The 11,076-nt window shown below is 42.9% G+C and overlaps 1 long non-coding RNA gene across 1 annotated transcript; it reads right to left on the bottom strand.

Annotated features, from left to right (window-relative positions):
* Positions 1-5,016: 5,016 nt before the first annotated feature.
* On the bottom strand, positions 5,017-10,855 carry LOC141408408 (uncharacterized). The gene is made up of 2 exons (XR_012422812.1): positions 10,768-10,855; positions 5,017-6,557 (listed from the first exon to the last, which is right to left on the bottom strand). It is a non-coding gene; the product is annotated as an uncharacterized lncRNA (long non-coding RNA).
* Between the last annotated feature and the right edge of the window lie 221 nt (positions 10,856-11,076).

The raw sequence follows: 11,076 nt of genomic DNA, 5'->3' as shown, positions 1-11,076 counted from the left end.
AACAGATTCCCTTTTTTTTTTTTTTTTTTTTAAAGAGATAAGGCATCTCGCTATGTTGCCCAGGCTGGCCTTGAACTCCTGGGCTGGAGCAATCCTCCCGTGTAGCTGGAACTACAGGCATGCTCCACCATGCCTGGCCCACAGATAGATCCTTAATCAACTACTCTGCAAGCTAAGTCTGGTGAGTCACCTTGTGTATATTCACATAAATTGATATAAATGCTTCTTATCTCTTATGAGGGCAAGGAAATATGTCCTTATATAGTCTACCCTTTCTCACATAGCATTGTAACTTACACCTAATGCATGCTTTCTAAATATCTGAATTAATTCTCGTATCTATAGTGACATGTCTTTATATGACATGTCTTCCAGTCCCCTCATCATTTCTTTGCTATCCCTGGCATGCTCATCTATGTCTGCAGCCTTCTTCAGATGAGGCCCTTGGAAGAAAATTAAATATTTCAGCTGTAATCTGACCTGTCCAGATCATGGACTATAACAAGGCCATAACATTAAAACCTCTCCGTAGAGATTAAAACCAACCCATTAATCTGCACCCTTATGGTCACTCAAGCAGTTATAAACCCACCTAATTATTCTTGGCTTTAACTCATCTTTCTCTATCTTGAGCACAAGGATACCATAAGAGATTTTAATAAACACTGTTGAAGTCCCAAAACATTTTGTCAATTACAGTTCCCTGGTCTTCCCTGAGTAATATATTAAGTAGGATATAATTCTGTCTGCATATCTTAAACAAGACAGAAGTTTATCTTTTTATCATGTAAAAGTCCAAGCTGCTATGGCGGCCTTGCTCCAAGAAATCTGCAGGGGCGTAGGCCCTTGTTGCTGGGCCACACCCAGGTACTGGCCTCATCTGCCAAGTCCAAAGGGTTCACTTATTCATGTTTCAACAAAGATCAGGTACTTTCATCTACGAGCATGACTCAGAAGGACAACACTTCCTTTGGCTCACATCCATTGCCAGGACTTGGTCATGTGTTCTAAACGCAGCTACAAGTGAGGCTGGGAAATTGAGTTTTTATCTTGGCAGCTGAAGTAGGCCGAAAAGTGCCCCCCACCCCCAAATGCTCATTTCCTAATCCCTGGAAGCTGCAAATATATTACTTTGCATGGCAAAGGGACTTTGTAGATGCAATTATATTAAACATTTTCAGATGAAGAGGTTACCCTGGATTGTCTTGATGGACTCAATGTAGTCAGGAAGGTCCTTCTAAGAGGGAGGCAGGAGATTCAGGTGAGAGAAGACAGAGGAAGGAAGCTGAGGAGAGAGAGTGAAAGCAATCTGAAGATGCTATGTTGCCGACTTTGAAGATGAAAGGAGCGGCCACAAGCCAAAGAATGCAGGTGGCCCCTTTGCATTCTCTGTTTTATGGAAAAGACGGAGAATAGATACTGAGGGATAATTAGCAGTCTCTACCATGACTTTGTGTGTGTGTGTGTGGTGATCTCATGCCTATTCCTGAAGATCACCTCTTTCACTTTAAGTGGCTCACAAAATCACCTCTTTCACTTTAAGTGGCTCACACATTCTTTTTAAAAATCCCATGGGCTGGGCACGGTGGCTCATACCACCAGTACTTTGGGAGGCTGAGGCGGTTAGATCACGAGGTCAGGAGTTCGAGACCAGCCTGGCCAACATGGCAAAACCCTTTCTCTACTAAAAATACAAAAATTAGCCAGGCAGGTGGTGCATGCCTGTAATCCTAGCTACTCTGGAGGCTGAGGCAGGAGAATTGCTTGAACCCGGGAGACAGAGGTAGCAGTAAGCTGAGATCACGCCACTGCACTCCAGCTTGGGCGACAGAGCAAGACTCTGTCTCAGAAAACAACAACAATAACAACAACAACAAAACGTCCCATGGTTTATCTTGCTTGGGTGCATTGCTGGAAACAAACAAACAAAACAAACCAAAACAAAAACAGGTTTGTAGCCCCAGGAATCTTCTCTATTTCTGAAACAATTGTTTGCCAGTACTTCTTTTATTGTTCCTGATGCATCAGAGATAACCAACTAGAGTCCAACCATCTTAGTTACACATTGTCTTGGTATTTGGAGGTGTAATTTGCATGGACTCAAAACTTGAAGCCATTAAAGGATTAAGGTGTTTCACAGTTCACTCATGCATCTTGGAACATCTATTCCCACCTGTGAATGGTTGTTCATCATTTTCAGTCAAAAGATCTTTTTCTGAGACAGAATTCAGAAACTACATAGATGCTGAGGAGTTCGGCTTTCTTTATGTCACCCATCAGCATCCAGCAACAGACTTTGAAGTTCTAGCTTAAATTACCTTTGATAGTATCACCTCACCTCCACAGGACTGATGGAAGTGGGAGCCATTGCTGTTCTTTCTTGCCCATCCAGAAAAATGCAAGGGATTCCGATTTCTCTACAGGCCTCTTAGCAATTGTCTAATTGCCTTCCTAGAGAGTTCAAATGCCCCTGTTTCTGAGCCTCCATGCCCTTTAGGCCTCTGCTCCCCATGCTAGCAATAGTTTCAGGATTGCTAAAACTGATGCTTCTGCTTACCTTAGCTGACCCAAGACCCACCACTTCCAAGAGTATTTGTTCTCAGAGAAATAGCCTATGGGATGACAGCCAGGATAATGAGAAAATCGAATAATTCTGAGGCTTACGGTTTCCAAGAGATGAGCATATTTCTTTGTTTTGTTCTCCTCACCTGCTCTGTGTTCTCTCTGCCAACACTCCCTCTGCCCCAGATTCGTTGGCAGTCAAGGCAGGAGCCAACTGCCTGCCGAGGCGTCCTCATTAAAATGCACTGCTCTTGCTAATTAGGAGCCAAGGTTCTCCCACGGTGGGCTTGGCCTGGATATTGCCATTATCTTCATAAATAGACTCTTTACTTTGCAAATGGTGCTGTCATACCCAGGCATTCCCGACCTGGCAAATGCTCTGTGCATTCTTAAGCGGCGGAGGGAATGTGTTAGCAAGAGAAGGCAGAGGCATTCATGCTGAAGCAGGGCTCTGTCCTGAGCTCACCCCGCTATGTCTGGGCAGCAGGCAACCAACACAATGGCTGACTCTGCATGTACAACCACAATGGGAAGCAACATATGGCCCAGATTTGCTGGGAGATCTTATTTCTTGCCATTTTAATCTTTACAGTAAGGGCAACTTGCTAAGTGCATAAAATGCATAAATATTTTTTAAGTGATCAAATTGTTTTACCTTTGAAAAGAGCATTCCTATCAATAAATTCACAAATCAGAGGAAGAAAATCAGATGAGTTTTTAGTTTCCCAAATATGCCCTTATGTGATTTCATCTCTGAGAACGTGTTTACTTATTTAATTTCCTTCACTTACAAAACTCTTTCCCTGCAATTTCTGCCTGTCTAATGCTAAACTGCCATTGCTAGTCTAGCTCTTTCACAGGACCTGTTTTTACTCGCTCAATTAAATGTAACCTCATTCTCTCCTGCAATACCAAAGTATGTTTGTGATTATTTACCATTACAGCTACCCCTTGTGGAGTGCTGGCTCTCCCAGGAGCCGTGCCGAGCACTTTTTACGTGTTATCTCTAATCCTCACAATGAACCTACAACCGAGGTGTTACCCCATTTTGTAGATGAGAAAACTGAGGCTCAGTGACATTGAGAAACTTGTCCAAGATACTCTTTGGCAAGAAGTAGAGCAAGGCTGAGAGCTCTGAGTTACAGTTCTCCTCTCGTTTTATCAGATTGTGGCTCCTAAAGGAAAGATTCTGTCTCTGTCATCTCAGCATTTTCTTTCTGCCCTTAGGTGTTCAAGAGTAATGAATCAAGGAAACAGAATCCGTGATTATAATCTAATTAGGGTAATAAGACATGTCGCCAAGAAAAATAGCTATATTAGTTGGTAGTCTAGATGTATAATTGCTATAAGCGTATACCTTCTGCAGGCGAACTTTCTACAAAAGTTGCTATTAAAAGGTTCGTATACTCTGATGAGGTTATAAGGCAAGTCATTAGCCCCCACCACTAATACCAGTGCCATAATTAAGCATGTCTCAAACTTTAATATGCATTTGAACCACCTCAGCATCTTACTAAAACGCTGGAGTGGGACTCAAGGATGGACATTTCTAACAAGCTCCCAGGTGATGTTGCAGCTGCTGGTCTGCTGGCCATACTTTGAGTAGCAAGGATATAAGAGACTGTACTATAAACTATATTATTGGGACAACCTGGAATGTTTCACCCTGAGTCCTCAAAGTCCATTATGTCAGTCTTATCCCTTGACATCCTCATAGCTTAGCTCCCACTTATGAATGAGAACATACGATGTTTGGTTTTCCATTCCTGAGTTACTTCATTTAGAATAATAGTCTCCAATGTCATTCAGGTCACTGCAAATGCCATTAATTTATATACATATATTTTTATATATTATATATGTATTATATATAAAAATATATATAAATTATATATATATATCTATCTCAGAGTTTCTTTATCCACTTGTTGATTGGTGGGCATTGGGGTTGGTTCCACGTTTTTGCAATTGTGAATTGTGCTGCCATAAACATGCATGCGCAAGTAAGTATCTCTCTCATATAATGACTTCTTTACCTCTGGGTAGATACCCAGTAGTGAGATTGCTGGATCAAATGGTAGTTCTACTTTTAGCTCTTTAAGGAATTTCCACACTGTTTTCCATAGTGGTTGTACTAGTTTACGTTCCCACCAGCAATGTAGAAGTGCTCCCTTTTATCGCATCCATGCCAACATCTATTATTTTTTGATTTTTTGATTATGGCCATTCTTGCAGTAGTAAGTTGTCCACCTGCCTCTCCACATGACTATCCATTCCTTGTGGTCAGGGACGATGTATAATCATGGATGAATGATCGGACACATGATGGGTGCTCTTTAGCAAGCTGAGCTTACGACAGGGACTGAGGAGTTGTATAGAGGAGTCAACAATTTACCTCTACCCTCTTAGGGTTTTTCAGCTAGGCCTAAGAATTAAATTGACATAAGACACATCAACAGGAGAAAAGCAAACAAATTTATTTAATACGAGTTTTCTATGGCACAGGAGACTTCATAAGGGAACAAAGAGCCAAAGACACAGAGTTGAACATTTGCATGCTGACCTAGACAAAGAGCAGATTATGAAAATGTGACAAGGCAGAGGAGCTTGGGCTAGAGTAGTTGTTGGTTGGAGAAGTGGCTAGGCATGTAGGTTTAGTTTAACAAGATTTGTTTATACAGATTCCCTTCCACCTCCACTTTTTGTCCTTGATGATGAGAATGATACTTTCCTTCTGTTATAGGGAGGACATCTTTCACATGGGAATTTCCTCTCCTTTTTTTAAGAAACAGAAGCAAGGTCAGAGTGATCTTCTTGCACCTGCTGGTTTTTGTTTTTGTTTTTTAAGATGGAGTCTTGCTCTGTGGCCAGGCTGGAGTGCAGTGGTGTGATCTTGACTCACTTCAGCCTCCGCCTCCTAGGTTCAAGTGATTCTCCTGCCTCAGCCTCCCGAGTAGCTGGGACTACAGGCGCACACCACCACACCCGGCTAATTTTTGTATTTTTAGTGCAGTCGGGGTTTCACCATGTTAGCCAGGATGGTCTTGATCTCTCGACCTCATGTTCCACCCGCCTTGGCCTCCCAAAGTGCTGGGATTACATGCATGAGCCACTGCGCCCAGCCGCACCTGCTGTTTTTAATGTCCCTTTAATTTAACATAGTCAGTATATAAGAGAAACATATTACAGATATTGAGAAGGTAACAGTATAGTACTAGAGGTGGAAAGGAAAGAAGCTAGGACAGCCACAGAGTTCCATACCTGTCATCTGCTTCCACAGTAATGCTATGTGAAAAATGGCCATGTAATCCAGTGGCTTCAAACAATAAGCTTTTATTTAACTCATGAGTGTGTGGGTCAGCTGGGCAGTTCTGATCCCAGATAGACTCTCTTGTATCTTTGTGCTCAGTTTGCAGGTCAGCTTCAGTTTAGCTTTGCACATCTTGTCTGGGCTGTCTCACATGTCCAGGACCCCAGCCTGGGTCCACGTACTCTCATCCCGACAGACTAGTCCAGGTTTTGACTCATGGTCAAGGCAGATTTCAAGAAAGGGAGTAAAGTTTCCATGACCGTTTAATGCCTAGGCTTGGACAGGCACATCTCACACATTACTTTTGCTTCACTCTATTGGCCCAGCAATCCAAAAGGCCAGCCCAAGTCAAGAGGCAGCGAAGTAGACTCTACCTCCTGATAAGAAGAGCTACAAGCCGAATTGTAACAAGGAGGCTACAAGGACGACAATAATCAGGACCAGTTTTGCAATCAACTGCCATAGTTTTACATTGATTTAGACTCTGTGCACATGCCAGGGCACTGTTGCAATGGGTCTTAACTTTAATGCTGTCACCTTCAGGAGGCTGCTGGGCTGCAAACCAGGGCCACTCTTCATTATTTGCACATCAGTCACCCAAAGCAAATGTTCTTTTCTAGACTGTCTTCTTAGCTGCTTCCTCCTACTGTCCAGCTGGTGTGTGTTCATTTAATTCAGACTTGGTCTAAAATTAGGGTGAGCAAAACATGATTAGAGAGGCAAATCTGTTGGAAAAAAAAGTAAAACCAAACTAAAACTGAATTTAAATACTTTTAAGTTAGCTCCATTCATATTACCTCTGTTCCCAAAATCAATGTAGATACTTGAGTTGTTCACGTGTACATGTATTTTTAATTTAATATTTTGAATACGTAATACATTAAAGTTTAAATGATTGCATGTGAATCTTCCTTCGTATCCTCTCCCTTAGTCACTTAGCTCTCTTCAGAGGCAAATAATGTTATTGTTAAGGGTATTTCAGAAATGCACATATAATTAGCTATAAACAAATACATACATATGTTCTCTCTTTGATTCTGTGTTTTGCTTTTATTTTTTCAATTAACATCTTATCCATAAAGATCTTTCCAAACCAAGGCATAAATACTTTCTCATTCTTTTGTAGGTCTGCATACTTTTCCACTGTATAGAAGTATCATAACTCATTTAATCAGTACCCCATTGATAGTTATTTAATTTATTTCCATTCTTTTGCTATAGTATAATTAAATCTAGAGAGAAGAGGGCTTGTAACACAGTGACGAATTCCAAAACTTGGCCTTATAAGTGGATTGATGACAATGACTGCTCTATTGTCTCCTGATTGGAGTCTTCGTCTTAGTTTGTCACCTTGTGATATTAAAAACAAACAGAAAATTCCATGAAGACCTTGGTTTTGGCATGTACCCCGCATTTTTGGAACTTTATGTTCTAAAGGGCCTCTAGAGGAAGGAAGACATATGGGATAGTGGAGAGATGGGAAGGGAGCAGAGTGATATGATTAAAAATATAATCATCAGGCCAGGTGCAGGGGCTCATGCCTGTAATCCCAGTACATTGGGAGGCCAAGGCGGGAGGATTGCTTGAGGCCAGGAGTTCAAGACCAGCAACACAGTGAGATCTCATCTCTACAACTTTTTTTAAAAGTTAGCTGGGCATGATGGTGTGCACCTGTAGTCCTAGCTATTCAGGAGGCTGAAGCTGAAGGATCCCTTGAGCCCATGATTTAGAGGCTGATTTTATATTATATAAAAAAGCTATGCTGCATTTTCAAAGGGCTGTTGAGAACTGTTTAGGGGAAATGCAGTTTGTCAAGTGTCTTTTCATGCTTAGGGCTTCACCATGTCAGCTAGCTCTGCTTTGCTGCTGTGGTGCTTTCTGTTCCAGAGGGTGAAATGGAGATGTGCAGAACTGGCCTCCTGAAAAAACTGTGATGTGGCCGTGATAACTGGATTCTTAGGAATCTTAGAAAAACTCGGAATAGCCTAAATCAGAGGTCCTCAACCCCCAGCCACTGTCCAGTACCCTTCCATGGCCTGTTAGGAACCGGGCCACACAGCAGGAGGTGCGCGGCGGGCCAGCAAGCATTACAGTCTGAGCTCCGCCTCCTGTCAGATTCTCATAGGAGCGTAAACCCTATTGTGAACTGAGCGTGTGGGAGATTTTGTGCACTCCTTATGAGATTCTAATGCCTGCTGATCTAAGATGGAACGGTTTCATCCCAGAACCATTCCCTCCCACCTCCCCCACCCCATATCCGTGGAAAAATTGTCTTCCACAAAACCGATCCCTGGCACCAAAAAGAAGTGGGGAACACTGGCCTAAATGACACAGTCACCACCTAAGATCCTAGGAGGCCACTGGGCTCTTCATTTATCCAGCACCACAGTGTACACCAATTGTTTCCAAATGCCAGCTCGTGCACCTGCCGCCTCAAAATCACCCCAGATCTTTTGTAGGGCCCCAACTTATCAGACTCGTGGAATCAGCCTCTCTGGAATCTAAAATAAGCTCGCTAGGTGACTCGGAAGCATCGTCAGGACTGGGAACTCTACCAAAGTAACAGTGCAGATAAACATGACTGCATTTAGAAACCAGGAAGCTCAGACCTTACAGACTCTATATATGGAAGACACCAAATGTTCTGAGCTCTACCAGCCTGATGCTCAAGCATGGAAAAGTCTTAGCATTCTCTCTGGCTTCAAAAGGTTCAAATGTGAGGCTGTGTCTCCTCCCAGCTTCTTGTTAGTCAGGTTTCTGACTGGAGCCCTGGATGAGACTCTGAAACACTGATGTATGAGGGATGTGGTGGGACAGTGCTGACCAAAGAACCAGCCTAAATCTCCTTCTTTGGCCTTATGATAACAGACAAAAGCCCTTTTGGGGAGCAATTGATGGTAGGGAGGATGTTAAATTAGACACTGGGATTGGTTCAACTGGCTAGAAAACTGGTGTGAAGACAGGTACTAGGTCTAAGGCTGGGCCATGGTGCTAGTATGAGGTGGCCCTGCCCAAGGAAGAGCCGCTGCTTTCTCAAGGAATTTGTACAGACTTAGGCCATTGGGTAGTAGCAGGAGACAGGAGGTATGGAGATTCAGGGAGAACTGTCTGGTGTTAAAGCTCAGAATCAATTTTAGGAGCTCTGCTTTCTCTGGGAGAAACTAGTTCTCTTCACTTGATCAAAGTGAGCTGAGGCTAAGGTAGGCCTGCGTCCAGACTGTAAATGGAGATGTTGGCCCTGGAGGTGGATCATCAAGGGTGGCCACCCTCTCCTAGACCTAACCTGCCCCTTCATAGAGGGAAGAGAAATTTTCCTACTTCTATGTAAATGCACTGAAGGTTTAATTTCCAAGCTCCAACTGGGATTCTAGAGAAGCAGGCGATAACACTTTGCTATTTTGGGATGTAGCTGTGCAAATAAATCTCCTTTTAAAAGTCAAAAGCAGTTTCTCAAAGTCCTAATAGTGTTCTGCATATAGTTGGTTGTCAATAAATGTATGGCAAATTAATGACAATAGGTCAGTTCTCTCACCCTGAAAGTAAGTGATATCTGCATATAAAAAGGTAGCCTCTCCTATGATGTGAGGCATGCTAATATCATGTATTTTCTAGTGTCTTAAATCAACACTAAACTACCTGCCCACAACGACTTGCAGTAATCCTTTGTGCTTTGAAAGCACGCTACTTCTGTGGAGGAATAAATGGATAAAAGATTCATATGAGCCAGGCACGGTGGCTCACGCCTGTAATCCCAGCACTTTGGGAGGATGAGGCAGGTGGATCACCTGAGGTCGGGAGTTCGAGACCAGCCTGCCCAACATGGTGAAACCCCGTCTCTACTAAAAATACAAAAAAAAAAAAAAAAAAAAAAAAAAAAAAATTAGCCGGGAGTGATGGCGAGCACCTGTAATCCCAGCTACTCTGGAGGCTGAGGCAGGAGAATCGCTTGAACCCAGGAGGCAGAGGATGCAGTGAGCCGAGATCGCGCCACTGCACTCCAGTCTGGGTGACAAGAGCAAAACTCTGCCTCAAAAAAAAAAAAAAAAAAAAAAAAAATTCACATGAAAATGTCTTCATGGGTTAAGGAATGTTAGATAAATACTTCAGAGAGAACAAAAGAACACTGCTGTGAACACTCTTTCCGTAAATATCAATCCTTGGTTAAACCCCACATAATAGGGAGCCACTGTTCCCCACACCTCCATGTAGTCTGGGACCAGGTGAACCAAGGGTCCCAAGCAGAGGCCTGAGCAGACTAACAAGCTTTTGTCTTATTGAGTTGGAAATGAATGGGAACAGGATTCTGGGAGATGTGGAAGAGCGGGAGAAATGAGAAAAGACAAAGGCAGCCTGGAGGGAAGACAGATCCTTCCGTGGGGAGAGAGAAGGATGTAGTATCTGCTCTAGGGAAGGGAGCTTTGAAGCGCTGGGGAGGGAGTAGGAGGGGGAGGGAGTAGGAGGTGGAGGGAGGGACAGATAGATTTTAGGGAGTTTTTGGTGTGATATCATTGCTTTCTCTGTCTCCATACAAAACCTGCAGTAATATTTCTATCAGTCATCAGTGCTGTCAGAGTTGAATTTGTGTTTTCACTGGGAGAGTGAGAGATGCGTTTTCAATATGAGACCTCTAGGTAAAAAGAAGGGTAAGAGAAGAATTGGCCCAAGAAGATCGTTCCATTCAGAATATATTAGACATTACTATATGCTTATCCTTTTAACTCTAAAAAGTGTTGTAAAAATCAAAGAAAATAGAGAGACAGATATAATGAACACCCCTACATCCATCATGCAGGTGGAACAATTGCTAATTGTATTAGTCCATTTTCACACTGCTAATAAAGACATAACCGAGACTGGGCAATTTACAAAGGAAAGAGGTTTAATGGAGAACTCACAGTTCCACGTGGCTGGGGAAGCCTCACAATCATGATGGAAGGCAAGGAGGAGCAAGTCACATCTTAGGTGGATGGCAGCGGCAGAGAGAGTTTGTGCAGAGAAACTCCTCTCACGAGAAACTCTCGTGAGATCCATTCACTATCACAAGAACAGCACAGGAAAGAGCTGCCCCCATAATTCAGTCATCTCCCACTGGGTCCCTCCCACCACATGTGGGAATTATGGGAGCTACAAGAGGACATTTGGGTGGGGACACAGAGCCAAACCATATCGCTAATATTTTCCCATAATTGCTGTGGGTTTTTTGT

The sequence above is a fragment of the Macaca fascicularis genome, chromosome 14 (genome assembly GCF_037993035.2).
Source record: "Macaca fascicularis isolate 582-1 chromosome 14, T2T-MFA8v1.1".
NCBI lineage: Eukaryota > Metazoa > Chordata > Mammalia > Primates > Cercopithecidae > Macaca > Macaca fascicularis.
This window is presented reverse-complemented; position numbering and strand designations above follow the sequence as displayed.